Source organism: Lissotriton helveticus, chromosome 1_2 (genome assembly GCF_964261635.1).
Source record: "Lissotriton helveticus chromosome 1_2, aLisHel1.1, whole genome shotgun sequence".
NCBI classification, from domain to species: Eukaryota; Metazoa; Chordata; class Amphibia; order Caudata; family Salamandridae; genus Lissotriton; species Lissotriton helveticus.
The window spans coordinates 442,336,287-442,356,185 of record NC_136058.1 but is presented as its reverse complement, the minus strand read 5'-3'; the positions used below and the strand labels follow the sequence as shown (position 1 = coordinate 442,356,185).

Sequence of the window (19,899 nt, the reverse complement as noted above, 5' to 3'; positions counted from 1 at the left end):
TGTAGTGATATCAAAATGTCTGACAGTGGGTTTGCTGAACTCTATGAAGTGAATAGTGTCTCCCTCTTTAGTTGTAAGCGTCTACTCTGCACACAGTAGAAGTGCGAGCAAAGTCACATATGGAGTACTAGGACCCTCTCCCGTCTCCCAGTGATAAGATTCAGCTAGGTGTGAGTGAGACTTCGGCACAGACCTCTAAATGTGTGAGTGTCACTCATGATGAGTGAGACTTGAAGGCTCTGATGTGTGCATGTCGCATCTGATATCACTGCCCAGGCAACAAATGCAACTTGCCTGACGGTGCTACGAAGCCCTCCTTCAACCGCACATTGATGGTGCGTGGACACGGAGTGTCTTATGATAGGAGAGAGGGTTACCACCTGACCAGTCTTTTATAGGAATGGCATGGTCAGTATTTTCTTGTCCCGGCCAGTACAAACGTAGGAAGATTACTTAAAGCTGTCATTTTTCCTCTAATCCGTGCAAACTTAAAATATCAAATATAAGCAGAAATCACTTTAAAATGTGTGCTAGAGCTGCCTTAATGAATCCTGACCGAGAGTTGAAGTAAATAAAGACAACAAAGCCATGTTAAAAATGAATCAAACACTTTTATTTAAAGTCTTATTGAAGAATAATATCCGGGCCTTTGCAAATTCTTAAAACATGACCAAAAGGCAGGTGGTAACTCTAATAAGGGCCTGTATGAAGGAGTCTGACATTAGTTAGTGATGGAATACCCTCTCATCCTCAGACCCAGCACCGGTCACTCACTGCCGTGACACCACCCACTGAGGGAGAAATCTGTGAGAGTCAAACCAGATTGTTCTGTCTCATGAATGTATTGAGACTGAAATCTACTTTATTTTGTTTTATAAGTGAAACTTTGGGGGGAGTGAGTGGGTAAAAAATGCAGAGAAATGCAAAACTTAATTTGGGGCAAATCGTTGGAAAGTTGTTTGAATATACACAGCCCTATCAAGTATAAAGAATTACCCACAGAAACAGGAAAAATAGAAAAACAGAAAAACGTTGACTAGTTTAATTCTAGCAGTTTTCTTATATTTTCATGTATTTAATGAAATTCAGGCTTTCTTTTCCAATTCACTCTTAAAGACTGGAGTCGGTGGTTCCGTCAGCTGCCACCAGAGGGTGCTCCTTGCCTGTTGATGAAACACTGAGCTGCACATTGGGTGAAAGGGAGAAGGGTTTCCTCTTCCGGGTCAGCGGCGGCAGAGACAGCACCAGTAGCGGTGGTTACATAAATTCCGGCCTCTCTTTGTGTGTGTTCAGCCTGCTGCAGAGGAGGAAGGAGCCCTGTCTGGTGTGCAGTTACCTCCATCTTCAGACCCCCTCAAACCCCAAATCTGCCCCCCGGCCCCCCCAGGAGGCGGAGAGAGCCTGGACATGTCTGAACAGGTCTCTGCTCAGGTAAGAGATTGTCAGCACCTTCTGCTGTGTTTGCAGAAATAGACTGAATAATCCTGGAGGGAATCTCTGCAGGAGCCGGGCTGAGCTGGGCCCTTCTATCCGGGGCCCCTGGGGCTGAGCTGGGCTCTTCTATCTGGAGGCCCCTGGGGCTGAGCTGGGCTCTTCTATCCGGAGGGGCCCTGGAGCTGAGCTGGGCTCTTCTATCCGGGGCCCATGGGGCTGAGCTGGGCTCTTCTATCCAGGGCCCCTGGGGCTGAGCTGGGCTCTTCTATCCGGGGCCCCTGGGGTTGAGCTGGGCTCTTCTATCCGGGGCCCCTGGGGCTGAGCTGGGCTCTTCTATCCGGGGGCCTCTGGGGGCTGAGCTGGGCTCTTCTATCCGGGGGTCCCTGAGGCTGAGCTGGGCTTTTCTATCCCGGCCCCCTGGGGCTGAGCTGGGCTCTTCTATCCGGGGGTCCTGGGGCTGAGCTGGGCTCTTCTATCCGGGGCCCCAGGGCCTGAGCTGGGCTCTTCTATCCGGGGCCCCAGGGCCTGAGCTGGGCTCTTCTAACCCGGGGGCCCCTGGGGGGCTGAGCTGGGCTCTTCTATCTGGGGGCCTCTGGGGCTGGGCTGGGCTCTTCTATCCGGGGGCCTCTGGGGCTGGGCTGGGCTCTTCTATCCGGGGGCCTCTGGGGCTGAGCTGGGCTCTTCTATCCGGGGCCCCTGTGTCTGAGCTGGGCCCTTCTATCCGGGGGCCACTGGGCTGATCCAGGCCCTTCTATCCGGGGTCCCGTGGGCTGAGCTGGGCTCTTCTATCTGGGGGCCCCTGGGGCTGAGCTAGGCTCTTCTATCTGGGGGCCCCTGGGGCTGAGCTGGGCTCTTCTATCCGTGGGCCCCTGGGGCTGAGCTGGGCTCTTCTATCCGTGGGCCCTGGGGGGCTTTCCTTCTGCCCTGGGGGTTGTTTGTTGGCATCATGTGTGTTAAAGAGGGGATCTGTGCACTGCACTGCACCCTACTGCACTCCAATAATATGCGCACGCTGCAATGCATCTCACTGCACTATGAGAAGTCTGTGCACTGCATCTTACTGCACTGTGAGGAATCTGTACACACTGCACTGCAACTGGCTGCACTATGAGTAATATCTGCACAGTATCTCACTGAACGATGGAATCACTGCATGCTGCACTGCATGAGGAATATGTGCTGCTGCATTGCATCTTTACAACACTGTGAAGAATCTTTGCACTCTACGCTGCATCTTACAATTATCTATGCACACTGCATTGTTACTTACTGTACTGTGAGGATTCTATGTGCACTGCACTGCATCTTACTACACTGTGAGAAACCTGTGCACACTGCATCCTACTACAATAAGAAATCTGCGCACACATCACTGCATCTTACAGCACTATGAGAAGTATGTGCCACTGCACTGAGAGAAATCTGTGCACACTGCACTGCATTGTACTGCAATGAGCAATCTATGCACACTGCACTGCAGTTTAGTGTTCTATGAGAAATCTGTGCACACTGTGCTACGTCTTATTCCTCTATGAGAAATCTGTTCACACTGCAGTGTAACGTAGGACACTCTGAGAAACATGCGAATGGTTCACCTCCTCTCACTGCACTATGAGGAATCTGTGCACGCTGCAGTGCATCTTACAGTACTTTGAGGAATCCGTAGTACTGCAATGCTATTTACTGCACTATGAGAAATCTGTGCACACTGCACTGCATCTGACTGCATTATGAGGAGTCTGTGCAGCGCACTGCATCTTAGTGCACTATGACAAGTCTATGTCAGTGTACTGCACTGTATCTAACTGCACTGTGTGAAATCTGTGCACACTGCACTGCACCTTGCTGCACTATAAGGAATGGTGTCACTGCACTTAGTCTTACCACACTATGAGAAATCACTGCAAGGAGGTGGACTGAGCTGGGTTCTTCTACCTGGGGACCTCAGGGAGGGAGAAGGGGCTTTCCCTCCGGCCCTGGGGACTTTTGTGGTCATTATGTGTGTTTAAGGGTCCATTTGTGCACACTGCACTGCATCTTACTGCACTATGAGAAACCTTTCACACTGCACTGCATCTTACTGCACTATGAGAAACCTGTCACACTGTACTACTTTTTACTGCACTATGAGAAATCTGTGCACACTGCACTGCATCTTACTGCACTATGAGAAACCTGTCACACTGCACTGCATCTTACTGCACTATGAGAAATCTGTGCACACTGCACTGCATCTTACTGCACTATGAGAAACCTGTCACACTGCACTGCATATTACTGCACTATGAGAAACCTGTCACACTGTACTACTTTTTACTGCACTATGAGAAATCTGTGCACACTGCACTGCATCTTACTGCACTATGAGAAACCTGTCACACTGCACTGCATATTACTGCACTATGAGAAACCTGTCACACTGCACTACTTTTTACTGCACTATGAGAAATCTGTGCACACTGCACTCCATCATACTACAATATGAGGCATCTGTGCACACTGTACTGCACCTTGCTGCACTATAAGGAATCTGTGTCACTGCACTTCGTCTTACCCCACTATGAGAAATCACTGAATGGGGTGGACTGAGCTGGGTTCTTCTACCTGGGGACCTCAGGGAGGGAGAAGGGGCTTTCCCTCCGGCCCTGGGGACTTTTGTGGTCATTATGTGTGTTTAAGGGTGCATTTGTGCACACTGCACTGCATCTTACTGCACTGTGAAAAACCTGTCACACTGCACTGCATCTTACTGCACTATGAGAAACCTGTCACACTGCACTGCATCTTACTGCACTATGAGAAACCTGTCACACTGCACTGCATCTTACTGCACTATGAGAAATCTGTGCACACTGCACTGCATCTTACTGCACTATGAGAAACCTGTCACACTGCACTGCATATTACTGCACTATGAGAAACCTGTCACACTGTACTACTTTTTACTGCACTATGAGAAATCTGTGCACACTGCACTGCATATTACTGCACTATGAGAAACCTGTCACACTGCACTACTTTTTACTGCACTATGAGAAATCTGTGCACACTGCACTCCATCATACTACAATATGAGGGATCTGTGCACACTGTACTGCATCTCACAGCACTATGAGAAACCTGTCACACCCGCACTGCATATTACTGCACTATGAGAAACCCATCACACTGTACTACTTTTTACTGCACTATGAGAAACCTGTCACACTGCACTGCATCTTACTGCACTATAATTTTTTATTTTTTAAATTTCTAAAGCGCGCAAATACCTTTCGGTGTCTCGGCGCTGGAGTTTGCAGATTGCGGGGGTTCCACTGACGTCTTACTGGTTAAAGAGCCAGGTCTTGAGATGTTTGCGAAATGAGAGTAATGATGATTGATTTTTAACAGAGGAGGGGATCTGATTCCATAGTTTTGATGCTGCCACTACAAAACGTCTGTCTCCCCAAGATACTTTTTTTGTGCATGGGATTTGGAGCTGTTGGGCCGAAGAAGAGCGTAGTGTTCGACTGGGTTTGTACAGTTTGAATGCTCTTTTGAAGAAATCAGGTCCATTATTGTTTAAGGCCTTGTGAATGATACACATGGCCTTAAACTTTATCCGGCTTCTTATTGGTAACCAGTGGAGCTCACGAATTGTGGGAGAGATAGAAGCGTGCTTAGGTATACCCGTGAGAATTCTTGCAGCAGCGTTCTGGACAAGCTGTAATTTGCTCAGAACTTGCTCTTGTGCGTTAAGCAGTAGACCATTGCAATAATCCACCCTAGATAACACCAGGGAGGACATTAAGGTTTTACCTGCGGTTGGGGGAAGAAAAGGGAGCAGTTTCTTCACCATTCTCAGGGTAAAGAAGGAGGCTGACACCACCGCGTTGGCATGGCTTAAAAACGTAAGCTTATTATCAAAAAGCACGCCCAAGTTTTTCACCTTGGTTACAGGTGATGGGGGAGCTCCCAACTCCGAGGGCCACCAGACCGGAGACCAAGACGGGGTCAGTTCGCCAAAAACCATCACCTCCGTCTTGTCGGAATTTAGCTTTAAGCAATTCCGGTTCATCCATGAGCTAATGGCCTTCATGCCCTCCTGAAAGTTCGCTGCCACTGCTTCACCGTTTTTGTGTATCTCCAGGACCAGCTGTGTGTCGTCGGCATAAGATGTTAAGCCAATGCCGAACAACTTGATTACCCTCGCCAAGTCCGACACGTAGATATTAAAAAGTGTCGGACTTAGCGAGGAGCCCTGGGGAACACCACACGGGAGTGTGAAATCAGGAGAGCAGAAGCATCCCATCTTAACAGACTGTACTCGATTGGCCAGGAAAGATGCTAGTGTTGTTCTTGCCCTGCCCTGAATGCCTAGGGCGGCGACACGGTCGATCAAGATGGTGTGATCGACCGTGTCGAAGGCCGCGGATAAATCTAGGAGTATCAGGATGGCTGCACCACCCTTATCCATGATTATCCTGACCTCCTCGGCAGCTTTTATCAAGGCAGTCTCCGTCCCGTGGCCCTTCCTGAAACCGAACTGCGTGTTGTCAAGTAGACCGTTCTGGTCAATAAAGGTCGACAGCTGTTGGTTCATGACCTTTTCAATTATTTTGGAAGGGTAAGGGAGAGAGGCGATAGGGCGGTAGTTTTTTGGCTCTGAAGGATTTAGAGCGGGTTTTTTTAAAAGAGGTGTCACAATAGCTTTTTTCCAGACAAGGGGAAAAACACCTGTCTGGAATACGGAAGAACAGATGTTGCTGAGTACTGGGGCTATTAGGTTGGGTACTAATTTAAGGATACGTGGGGGACATGGGTCCAGTGGCGAGCCTGATTTAACATTACTTATGAGATCCATCATGGACAGGGGTGGAGAGAAGACCTCAAATTTAGGATTTGACGGCAGAAGAGGGGATTCCGGGATGGTAGGGTCAATGATCGTTATATTAGTAAATTTATTAAAAATATCCAGAACCTTGGCCTGAAAGAAATCTGCCACCTAATAAGACATAAGAAACCTGTCACACTGCACTGCATCTCACTGCACTATGAGAAATCTGTGCACACTGCACTGCATCTTACTGCTCTATAAGAAACCTGTCAAACTGCCCTGCATCTTACTGCACTATGAGAAACCTGTCACACTGCACTGCATCATACTCCACTATGAGAAATCTGTGCACACTGCCCTGCATCGTACTGCACTGGGTGGAATCAGTGCATGCTGCACGGCTATTTGCACTATGAGTGATCTGTGCATGCTGCCATGCATTGTACTGCACTATGAGTAGACTGTGCCCCCTGCACTGTGAGAAATTGGTGCACATTGCTCCGCTTTTTACTGCACTTTGAAGAGGATGTCTGTGAAAACGTCACTGCTTTTTGCTACTTTGTGAGAAATTTGTGCTCATCTTACTAATAATCTCTGAGAACCTAGAAAATCTGTACATTGCATTGCTTTTCCCTGCTCTGTGAGGGCTGTTGACAGGAAAGCTAATGTGTGCACTGCACTGCTTTTTATTACACTGTGAGGGGGGTTTAAAATCAAAGAGGAAATCTGTGCAGACTCCTCTGCCTTTGACTATTCTGTGCAGGTGTTTAGAGCCCATCTGTGGTCTGCAAACGGAATCCCTTTTTACTACAGTCCGAGGGGCGTTTAAAAAATAGAAAATCTGGGCGCGCTGCATCGCTCTTTACTCCTCACTGGGAAAAAGCTGTCCATACTGCACTTCCTTCAACTACACTTAGGGGCACACAGCGCAGCTCAGCAAGCCACCTGGCTGCGCTGCGTGATAGGGACGGGCAAGAATGCGCTGTATCTAACATTCTACGGTGCAGTCCTGTCTTTTCCCTGCGCTGACGCACAATGTGCTCCTAGTGCCAAAGCAGGCACCCCTGCCCCATGGTGCAAGCTGCACAAAAACAATCCCTTGAGGGATTTTGCTATGTGTGCTGCAGTATCCAGTACACATGGAAAGAAGACGCAACGAGGAGAAATAAAGATACTTCTCTTAGTTATGCCTCACCTGGGGAGACTCAGCATTTTGACGCATTCTCAAGTCTACCAGTGTTGCTAAATGTAGGAATGCGCCAAAATCCATGGGTGGATGTGTGGGAACAACCACGCCCCACCCATGGAATGGAACACCTCTCGAGGGAAGAGTAACACAGCGCCGTGATTTACGCTGCGTGGTGTGACTCTAGATTTATCAAGCCGCGCAGGGCCATGCAAGGTGGCCTGGCAAGGCTTGATAAATATAACTTAAGAGTTGCATCTCTCTTGCGTTCCGTTGCATGGGCCGCGCAGGGCTATGCAAGGTGGCCTTGTGTGGCGTGATAAATATAACTTAAGAGTTGTGTCTCTCTTGCATTCCATTGCATGGGCCGCGCAGGGCCATGCAAGGTGGCCTTGCGTGACTTGATAAATATAACTTAAGAGTTGTGTGTCTCTTGCATTCCATTGCATGGGCCGCGCAGGGCCATGCAAGGTGGCCTTGCATAGCTTGATAAATATAACTTAAGAGTTGCGTCCCTCTTGCGTTCCATTGCATGGGCTTTCAGAAGTCATGATCTGTGCACATTGCGTTGTTATTTACTGCCTTACGAGGGGCGTTTACAGAAGAAGAAATCTGTTCCCTGCACTATTTTCTAACTGCACTAGAAGCAGTGTTTACATCTACAGCAGGAAATCTATTTTACAACAGAATGAGGAGTGTTTACAGAAGAGTAATTCTGTACACACTGCACCCCTGTCTACTACAACATGAGGTGCCTTTACAGAGAGTTTGTGTAAACACTGCACTGCTTTTACCTGTACTATGAGGGGCTGTAACAGGAAGAAATCTATGTGCAGTGCTTTGCTATTTATTACACTATGAGGGACATTTACAGATGAAAACTGAACACTGCCCTGACTTTTTCCAACAAAATGAGAAGTGTTTACAAAAGAAGAAATCTGTGTACAAAACACTTCTTTTTACTGCAGTATAAGGGGTCCTAACTGACCTGTAAGGTGCCCTGATCTGAACTCGCACTAAGACAAGTGTGTAGAGTAGATAATATCTGTACACTGATCTTCACTCACACTCCGAGGGGCATTTACTGTGGAGCCTTTTATAAACTGCACCTCTTATTACTGAGACTGATTTAGTTATTTATTTATTTATTTACTGCAAAGGTTACAGTAACGTTATAATTAGGTGAATATGTCAATGATAACATTAATGTTTTGAAGTTACCTGGGACCCGTGAGCAAGAAGTCTGTTTACTTCGAAACGCGCTGAGTGCTTGTTTTTCGTGTGCCAATAAAATACCGCACTGAGCACTATTTGGGCCTCGGCTCTGGTTTTTTTGTGGAACCATCACGCTGTAACCAGGAGTTGTGCATAAAGAGGGGGTGGCGATCCCGCCGAGTGCCCGCCACGACAAGTGGCTTTAGCACGCCAAATCGGGTGTATGAAATATATATGAATACCTAAACCCTGTCAAGGGTTTGCATGAGCAAATGTAAAAGAGGGTGACTGACACCGGCAGCTGGGGCTCACGGTTCGATCCCCAGCAGCAGGTTAGCCCAGCACCATGTGACTCTGGGCAATAGCTTGCTTAATCTTCCCGACGGCGCCCAGTGACGGGATGCCTCAGGGTAGCTGTGCGCTTTACAAATACTGGATTTACATTTAAAAAGAAACAAAAAAAAGTCACGGTATAGAGAACGTGGATTTTCGCTCTCTACACCACTCTCCATCACAGCGGAGAGGAAGTGTGTTTACTAGGCACGGCAGGAGGTGAAACCGAAGGGGTGTCCCTTACCAAAAAAAGCGTTCAAGAACTGAACGCACAGGAAAGCTCCTTCACTGCAGAGCAGCAGAATCTAACCCTTTCGAGTCTGCAGGAGGGCTCCCTGGTTCAGCAGTGATCCTGCCACTGAACGACCTGGAAGTGGGAAGGCACTCCGTATCAGCAGAGGGCTGCTGATTACAAAAAGAAATGAACTGACAAGAGCTCCGTCACAGCAGAGCTGAAGAAGGCTGAATCCAACCATCCACAGGAACCAAAGATTGATCTCTAAACAAAGAGTCTGACTCCACCGGCTCTCTAACGATTGACAAGCACCAGCTCTCTCCAGGGGAGGGGTTTATGTAGGCAGTCCCAAACCTTGGAGAAGATGCAGTTGCTGCCCCAATGCCATATGTGAGCTGTGATTCTCCCGTTGCAACATTCAGTTCACAATCATACGACATTTTCTGTCTCTCAGCATTCCTGTTGAGGTGCTTCTACCCTTTCCTCTTCTGCTACGGAGGACCATAACAGTCAGTGACATCACCCATGACATCATCCAGTGAGTGTAAGTGTTTCGTAAACATTTCTGAGACTTAGAGATATATGCTAAGCTACAGCGTAAGTTAAATTACTATTCTTTCTGTACTAGTAATTAGTCATACTATTTCCAACATCTCCTCTGAGTGGCTGTGTGACTGTCTGTATCAGTGTGTAAGTGGATGTCTGAGTGGCTGTATGAGTGTGTGAGTGACTGCATGGATGAATTAGTGGGTATGTGAGTGGCTGCATGGATGAATTAGTGGGTATGTGAGTGGCTGCATGGATGAATTAGTGGGTATGTGAGTGGCTGCATGGGTGAGTTAGTGGGTATGTGAGTGGCTGCATGGGTGAGTTAGTGGGTATGTGAGTGGCTGCATGGGTGAGTTAGTGGGTATGTGAGTGGCTGCATGGGTGAGTTAGTGGGTATGTGAGTGGCTGCATGGGTGAGTTAGTGGCTGTGTGAGTGGCTGCATGGGTGAGTTAGTGGCTGTGTGAGTGGTTGAATTGGTGAGGGAGTGGTTGAATTGGTGAGGGAGTGGTTGTGTGAGTGAGTGGATAGCTGTTTGAGGGTGTGTATAGGTAAGTGATTGGTTGTGAGTGACTGTACTTTTTTTTATACACACTTAATTGGTTTTATCCTTTTTATCCCCAATACAGAAAATATATTTGCATTCAATGTTACAGTACATTTGGAATGATATATCACATTGTGTAACTTCTTGCAGTTAATCTGTAGCTGTTACGAGATATTACATAACTTGTACGGTTTGATGTGTTTGTACAGTCTCTCATTGAAACCTAGGAGAAAAAGGCTATCTATACTAGCTTGTGTAATTTTTGAACATCTAAACTATCCCTCCTCTCAACCCTTTCTATTGGCTCACCCCATCTGAAATTCTCAGTTATATAGTCCATCCAGATTTCCCTGCTTTGCCCGTCATTGCGTGTGTAGTGTTTGGGAGTTGGAGAACACTACTACTCGTATATATCACTTGGGGTCCGACATTATGAGGGGATGGGTTGCATACAAACGATGATTACCATATTATACATCTTGTTCTTAAGGGGTGGGTGCCGGTTCAATGGCCCTGAGTGCTTCTAATAATATGTCCCATTCCATTGATATTGGAGTCTTACGTTGGCCTTGGGCCTCCTCTTGTCTAATGGCAGTGTTCTCCGCACTACCCCATCTCACCACCTCATTGTACCAGCTGTAAACTGTTGGGGCCCTCGCCGATTTCTACCGCATGGTGATGGCGCATTTAGCAATTAGTACTGCCAAGTCAGTGTATCACATTTGCAACTTCTGCGACTTAGGGCGGCGGAATTGCTGTTGTGGTGTTTATACTTTGGATAACCCCATCCCAGAATCCAGTTAGTGTAGGGCACTCCCATAACATGTGGAAGATATCGGCGTTTTGCAGTCTTCCACATGTTATGGGAGTGCCCTACACTAACTGGATTCTGGGATGGGGTTATCCAAAGTATAAACACCACAACAGCAATTCCTATTGTGAAAACAGCAAACAGTTCTATACTAGGCCTCTGCCGCCGCCCTAAGTCGAAATCCATTACTTTAGTTCTTGAACTGTATTTTTGGGACTATTAGTGTATTTTACCCTGCGCCGACACTACCGCTTTTTAATCTGCGCCGCATTCATTTATATACTGTATTTTCACTTACTTGATCGCACTCGCCTCTGTCCTCGGTCCGCCACGGTTTGTGCCAATTGTACGGAGGGACTAGGAGGCGTTAGTCGCACTTCTGGTCGTCAGCTTGCCAACCGGAAGTGTAATTCGCATTCCAGCCTCTGATCACCAGCCTTTCAGCCCTACAAAAGCGGGGCTGGGCAGCGGACGTGCGCAGCGGCACGCCAAAGGCAAACCTGTCTGCGCCCGTCTGCACCAGACAGCTGTCAGCTGCCTGGACCCCTGCCCGTTTTGTCTTTAAAACTTAGTTTATTTTGCCTTTTATTCTCTTAAATAGTTGCCATCAAAATGTCTTTTCTCAAATATTCTAGTCAGGAGCTGAAAGATCTCAACCCTTTATTATCTAAACAGTTAGCCAGACTTGAAGCTGGTACAACTAGTGGGGTACATATGATGGCCATTCCTAATTTACAAGTTCTCTGTGAAAATCAAGTTTCTTGTACATCTACGCACACCAAAACCTCCAGTCCACTAAAAGCACTATATTTTAATGCACACACTATTCCTAAACATGCTGTTGAAGAATGGAGTCTTATTGACTCTGAATCACATGATATCTGTTTTATAACGGAAACCTGGTTACATGAGCATGCCTGGATGTGGCCATTGCGTTTCCTCCACAATATTACATAATAAGAGTGGACAGAGAGAAGAATAGGGGAGGTGGCCTACTCATAGCCACAACTCCGGAAGTTAACATCTCCTCCCTAGAGTCCATAAGCACAAACAAAATGGAATTATGTATCTTTAAAATGGGAGGTCTGTTGGGAGGAAAATGGAGAGGAGCATTAGCGTACAGACCTCCAGGTCCCAAAAATGACTTTCCATATAAGCTATTCGAGCTTATTGCTCCACATGTATTAGCCTCCAACACTTTTCTTCTGCTAAGTGATTTTAACTGTCATGTAGAACTATTACATGACCCTGACACGGATCAGTTAATCACAAGTCTCAGCACCTTGGAATTAGTCCAATTAGTAAATGGGCCTACGTATATTGCGGGTCATACGCTTGACCTATTGTTAACAAACTCTACAGTGGTCAAGGTTGAGTCTCCACTACCTCTATTGTGGACGGATCATTTTTTATTAAAATTTGTTATTTTTGATCGTACTATTAATGCGGTCCCCTGTAGGGAAGTGGTTCGGAGACGATCCTGGCGTAAAATCACCTTACCTCTATTTACTACTACCTTCAGGTCAGCTTTACCTAACACAATTGATAACATTGATCAATGTGCGATTTCTCTAGATAGAACAATAACAAATGCTTTGGATAAAATTGCTCCTCTCTCCAGAGTTACAATTAAAGCCCGAGCCACTCCGTGATTTACTGAACAACTAAAGCTAGTGCAGCTCGCCTGCAGGACTGCGGAGCGAAAATGGAGGACAACTAAAGACCCAATAGATCGTAAATCATATAAAGAGGCTCACCATAAGTATATGGAAAACATAAGACAAACAAGAAAATGATTTCTCCTTAGCCGTATTGAGAGGGCTACAAATTCTAACAAGGAGCTCTATCAAATTTTGAAGGAATTCTCTACCACGCCTGTTCAGACACAACCTTCTACCTCTCAGGACTGGGTAGATTCACTTTCAACATTTTTTGTTGATAAGATCATGGCTAGCCATAATTCCTTCCCTGCACAAGATATTAATAATGATATGGGAAATCGTTCTGTAACTACTTTTGATCCCTTTCATATTTTGGAAGAATTTACTCTTTGCCACCGAAATATTTTCCTACTGTAGCTCCAGCCCTCTTGAACTGCCTCACTGATCTATTCAACAAATTATTGTTAGAATCAGAATTTCCCAAAATATGGAAAACTGCCAGTGTTAGGCATATATTAAAAAAATCTAGTGCAGACCCAAAACTTCTCTCTAACTATCGTCCTATATCTTTGCTGCCTCATTTCAGTAAGATGCTTGAGTCACTGGTTAACAAACAGCTAATGTTTCATCTTGAGAGCTATGGATTGCTTGACCCCTCACAATCTGGCTTTAGGGAAGCCCACAGTACCAAAATAGCTTTGCTGGAGGTATCTGATAATATCCGGCTTGCACTAGACAAGGGACAGTCATCTATCCTCGTTCTGCTAGACTTATCTGCAGCGTTCAACACCATCTCCCATAGCATTCTTGAACGTCGGCTTTGGGAGATTGGTGTCAGAGGTAAGGCTTTACAGTGGCTCAAAAATTGATCGAACTGCGATAGTGAGGTACCGGGTTTTTAAGAACCGGCACAGAACCGTAACCCAGCGGTGCCAGGGCACACCCAGAGACCCCGGGTTCTTTCCTGATCCGGACCACAGAAACTCAGAGTCTTCTAGGTGAAGTCAAAGATCGGTTTATTGGCTGCAACCAAGGTAACAAGTGTCCTAGTAATACACCACACGGGGAGTATATTCTCAGGAGACTGCTCGAATTCACAAAGTCAGGCTTCTCTTCTTATACACAGTTTCTAGCTTCAGGCAAACATTCTTCGAAGTTGTAGTATGTTATTTACAGTTATTGGTTACAAGAAAAAACAGAGTCATGATGACATGTACATATTTCACGTCGTGCTGCCCACAACAAATCATTTCGGCAAGGCCTAACATTTCATCAGATATCGCTGGACCCTCAATAAAAACGGGCACCTCCCCATCATAAAGTAAGTGAAGAAAAGGAGTGGAGATAGATGTGAGCGAGATAGGGCAGGTGTGCGCGCTGAAATGGTTTTATGGCTTGTTGAGCCTTGATGTTATCTTGTTCGGCCACTGAGAGGGGAACTGACCTAACGAGTTCGGCCTGAGGCATTGGTTTCTACTTGTACAGGTCACAGGAAAGTCGATTAAGGTGTACATGTCCTTGTGGGATCGAATTCAGCTGGATTAAGGCCTATGTACAGGGCAACACACCAAATGGCGGCTATATACAAAATGGAAGCCAAGGGTTCAGGATATTAATGATGATTTCGAGAAGAAATCATCACCTGAATGCGACGAAAATGCTTGTACATACTGTACTCGCCATTCTCGGTCTTTTGACACTAAATTCGTCGTATTCCAATAAAGGTTTTATTCCTATTACTGGGATGAGTACCCGTTTTCGGATTTTCAGTACCACAAACCCTCCTTTTGCCCTTACATAGGCAATTAATCTATCCTCATGTTAGTCTGAGTCCAGATCTATATTCTTAAAGTCATTGAGATGTTGCTGTAACATCATCCTAGTACTTAGTTCATCTCTTGACACAGGCTTCCTTATACATGATGTGACACAGAGGCCACATATTGCAGGAGCACACTGTATGCACAGACAGAACAGGAAAAGGATGGCTAAGATTATCCCAATGACCATTAGAATTTTCCATCCCCAGGCGGATATCAGTTCCCAGAACCAACCCGTTAACGACCAATCTCCTTTATCCACATGAATGGATTCGGAAATCTTATGTAGTTTGGAGATGGCCTGATACACTGTCGGAGCGTTATCTGGGATAGAAATGCAACAGCTAGATTGGATTAATCTGCATACACCACCTCGGTCTGCAAGTATGACATCTAGGGCGACCCTGTTCTGAAGGGTCATAAGACGATCCGACTGGAGCTCAGCAGTTAAGTTACTAAGGGCACCGGCAGTTTCAATCACGGTGGACTCGACTACCCTTGTCAATTGCCTTATATTCCTGCTGTTAGCCATAGATCCCCAGAATGGCAAAAAACCCTTAGCAAAGACTCCAAATTCTTGACCTGCAGTGTCTTCTTTACTGAAGACACCTCTAACTATCCTTGTCCGGTGGTAGTCTGCCGCTGCTGTGTAGGTGGGAGGCAACAGGAATGACACAAAACATGAGCCCGAAAAGTCAGGGGGCAACCATGTATAGGCTCTATCGTGACAAATGAAATCGGTACCCTTTGCTGCTAGAAATGCAGGGGAAATCTGTGACCCAAAAACATATGTTTCTGTACAGACACTGTTTCCTAACTGAGCTCTGGGATTCCTGCCAGTACCTTGCAGACACAGATTACCTCGATGGGGTACAATCCAGATCGGGGAAGACTTCGTGGCTTGCTGTTTCTCATTCACGGTAATTCCATACCCAGTCACGTTCCAACCTACATATGCCAGTATCTCATCATTGGGAGGATTTACATAAAGAGTTATATCTCTAACCATGTCCATTATGCCTTTCACTAGGGCGCTAGTCTTGGGGTTGTCCTTTACAGAACGTAGGGGTTGGTTTTCGCGTGCATATATGAACATTGTTCTGTATGCCCACACAGAGCCATTGTGACTAAAGGGCAGAACTAGATAAGGGATACCCTTATCCATAGTGTGAGGCATAAGTCCACAAACCCAGCAGTTTGTTGTGTTTATTACTAGCTGGTGCTGGTGCTGGTGCAGGAGCTGAATGAAGGAGTTATTAATGAATTCTAGTGTTCTATTGGATTCGTGGTCAGGAAGGGGATGGAAAAAATGAGGGGAAACAGTAGTAGGAGGTATGGGCGATGCCGTGGGTGTAAATGTTACACGAAACGAGAATATGACGTAACTTATTAAAAATATCATCATACTGAATAACATACAAATGCATAATATTATAAAACTTTTCTTTGACATTGTTTCGCATAATTGATGCTTAAAGTTCGTTCGTTTGGCAGGTCTCTCCATATCGTGAAACTCCATCCTCTCTAAAAGTGCTGCCCGCGATGAGGAGGTTGATTCTGCTAAGGAGTGCTTCTGTCAGTATAGGGCAACTCCCTTGGACCAACCAGAACCACCGACCTAACGTCGTGGCTGCACTTTCCAAAGACTTTAGCCAATCGCGGCCCTAGCAGTGTGAACCCGGATGGCGGTTCGAAAAACAAAAATAAGCAAGTTTCCTGAATGGGAGAGCTGCACTTTCAAAAATAGTACTTAGGGGGAAAAAATATCTTTTTTTATTAGTCCATGGATTCTTTTAGTCTCAAGTTTGCAAAAGAAATTACTTTACTTATTCATTTTTCCTCGGTCTCAAATTGTAACGTTGCGTTCCAGGTATAGTCTGGTCCTGAAACAAAAGGTCAGGTTCTGCAGTGTTCAACAGTTCAGGCGGTGGCACAATCCTGTGCGAAATGTTCTCATTTTCTGGTTCAGAGTCAGAGCTACTTTCGTGCAAATCGTTAAAAAGTACGGTATTTGGATCAGTATCACGTTCTGGATCAGTGCCACCTGTCTTGACCCATTGGTCAGTAGGCAGGGGGAAATGTATCTTCTTGCAATGGATCCCGTGGACCCAGTTGGTTTTTCCTTCCACCCGAACCGCAGATCTTGTAGAGAGAAGGACGAGGTGAGGCCCGGTCCACCTGGGCTGGTCGTTCTTCGTCCTTTGAAAATTCTTTACCAGTATCCACGAACCAGGATCAATGTCGTGGCCCGGAGTGTCAGAGACCGGAGGCAGAGTATTGTGGACCTGTTGATGCAAAACACGCAATTTAGCCGTCAATTCATACAGATAATCGAGCAAAACAGGGTGTTCCAGTTCACTAAATTTCGTGGGCCTAGGCACTCCCCAAATGTTGGCTGGCCGGCCAAAAACAATCTCGTAAGGGCTGAGTTTCACTCGTGAATGCACAGTCATTCTAGTGGACAGGATTGCTAAAGGTAGAGCGTCAGGCCATTTAAGGCCTGTGCTCGCTTGGATTTTGGCCAGTTTAAGTTTTAACGTGCCATTGTAGCATTCTACTAGTCCAGCTGATTGGGGGTGATTTGCAGCGTGGAACTTCTGTCTAATACCCAACCCTTCACACACTCTCTTCATCACACGACCCACAAATTCACTTCCATTATCAGACCAGACCATTCTAGGCATTCCGAACCTCGGGAAGTACTCTTTCACCAGGGCTTTTGCTGTGGACAGGGCAGTATTGTCTTTGAGGGGATAGGCTTCTACCCATTTTGAGAAAGCACAAACAACAACGAGCACATATTTTAAATTGTTGCACCTCTCCATGTGGATGAAATCTAGCTGCAAAACCTCGAACGGATACGTAGGAGGTGCAAAGTGACCAGCTGGAGTTGGAGTTCCCCTACCTGGGTTGTGTTTCAAACAAACCATGCAATTTTTTACAACATTCTCTGCACACTTGGGAATCCCTGAATTCTTCCATACTGGGGCCAACAACTCGCAAATCCCTTTCACGCCGATATGAGCCATTCCATGAGCCATTGTAACTACTGCAAGAACGTATGCATCGGGTAACAACCATCTCTGGTGCTCTGATAATTCAATCCAACACCCATTTGAATCCATTCTACCCGTACTTCCTCTCCACGTGCTCAATTCGTTCTCTGTGGCCTCGGCTTGAATGGACTTCACTCTCTCTATGGTGTTTTCACATATTCCAACCTCACCAGTCCCTCTTGCAGGGCCTGCTACATACATTCGGCTCATTACATTTCTCGCCGTCTCTTTCGCGATTTCGTCAGCAAATGCATTTCCACGACCAACATCATCAGTCACCTTCTTGTGAGCACTACATTTCACAATCGCCATTTGTAGGGGCAGGGTCAGTGATTCAAGAAGCTCATTCACCAACTGACCATGCTGAATCTTTGCTCCATGCGAAGTCAGGAACCCTCGTTCTCTCCACAATCGTCCAAAACTGTGAACCACACCAAACGCATATTGACTGTCAGTATAGATAGTCACTTTCATTCCTTTAGACAACACACATGCTCTCGCGAGTGCAACGAGTTCAGCCGCTTGCGCTGAACCATGTGGCACACGTGCAGTTTCAACAACTGTGTGTAATGTCGTGACAGCATATGCTGCAGTCGTGTCACCATTCGGGAGCCTGAAGCATGAACCATCTACCCATAATGTACCATCACATTCGGTAAGAGGAGTGTCGGACAAGTCTATTCTCCCTTTCGTCTCTTCCTCTGTTCTAAGGAAACAATCGTGCTGTCCTGACACATCTGATCCTTCTGCGATTGGTAACAATGTAGCTAGGTTCAATCTACTGCACCTTTTTATGCGCACATGACTTGCTAGTAAGGTCAATTCATAACTAGACAATCGAGCACTAGTTAGGTGCTGTGTCCTAGTTCTATTTAGTAACGTCTCTACTGCATGTGGAACCATCACGACTAGTGTGTTATTCATTACCAGACCAGCAGACTCTCGAATAGAAACAGCTGCTGCTGCTGTGGCTCTTAGACAACTTGGCAATGCTTTGGCTACCAGATCCAAAGTCGCCGAAAAGTAAGCGCATGGACGCTGTCTACCTCCAAACAACTGAGTCAACACAGATAATGCACAACCGTCCTTCTCATGGACATACAGTGTGAAAGGCTTACTGTAGTCGGGGCTACCCAACACAGGAGCCGAACACAATGCTGCGCGTAGTTCGAGAAAACTTTTCTGACACTCTTCAGACCAAGGTACAGGATTGGGCGTATTTTTGTATGTCAATGCCATCAAAGGTTTGGCTAATAACGAGAAATTTGGAATCCACTGTCTGCAGTACGAGGTAATGCCCAAGAAAGCACGCACTTCTCTCTGTGTTGTAGGTACATTCAATTTCGCTATTGCCTTAATTTTTTCTGGGGTCAGTTTCCTTCCCTCCTTCGATAAGAGGTGACCTAAGTAGGTCACTTCTTGTCGGCAATATTGGAGCTTGGAAAGTGACACCTTGTGATGTAAATCACACAAATGATGCAATAGTGACAGTGTGGCCTTTTTACAAATTTCCGCATTGTCTGCAGCAATGAGTAAATCGTCCACATACTGTACAAGAGCGGCACCTTTAGGCAAAACAATCGTATCAAGCTGTGTTTTTAGAGCTTGGCTGTATATTGACGGACTTTCACAGTAGCCTTGAGGAGCGCGTTTGAAGCGGAAACTGCGACCTCCTAGAGTGAAGGAAAAAATGTCCCTGCTCTCCTCAGCAATCGGGATGCTGAAGAAAGCATTCTTCAGGTCAATCACCGAGAACCAAGAGGCAGAAGCTGGGATCATAGTCAATAATGTGGTAATGTCGGGGACAACTGGAAATTGTGGCACAACTATTTTATTCACTTCTCTAAGGTCGATCATAAATCTGTAAACAGGTGGCTTGGAAGGGTCAGTTCGTTTTAAAACAGGCAGAACTGGACTGTTGCAAACGTTTCCTCTTGTTTCCTCAATCACGTCCTTTGCAATTAGCTCGTAAACGATCGCTAGCAAGGCTTTTTCACCCTCTCTAGAAATTCGGTATTGGGGAATTCGTGGCATTTTAACATTGGCTTTTAAAGTTACAATATAGGGTGGAATTTCTAAAAGACCCACATCATTAGGACCGGTGGCCCATAGGATATCGGGTAGAAATGACAATTCTGCTGGAAGCTTATCTCTTGATAGGTACATGGGAGAAACCACTATTTTACCTAAAGTAAGTTCTACTCCTGAAGGAGAACAATACAAAGTCGCATACAATCT

General features: G+C 46.1%; 1 protein-coding gene across 1 annotated transcript in view; it reads left to right on the top strand.

Annotated features, from left to right (window-relative positions):
- The first annotated feature begins 1,231 nt into the window (after positions 1–1,231).
- The window catches only part of LOC144807686 (uncharacterized), a 61,639-nt gene continuing 42,971 nt past the window's right edge, over positions 1,232–19,899 (top strand). The window contains exon 1 of the mRNA XM_078673327.1: positions 1,232–1,431. The gene's annotated coding sequence lies outside the window, so the exon portion shown is untranslated. The remainder of the gene's footprint in view (positions 1,432–19,899) is intronic.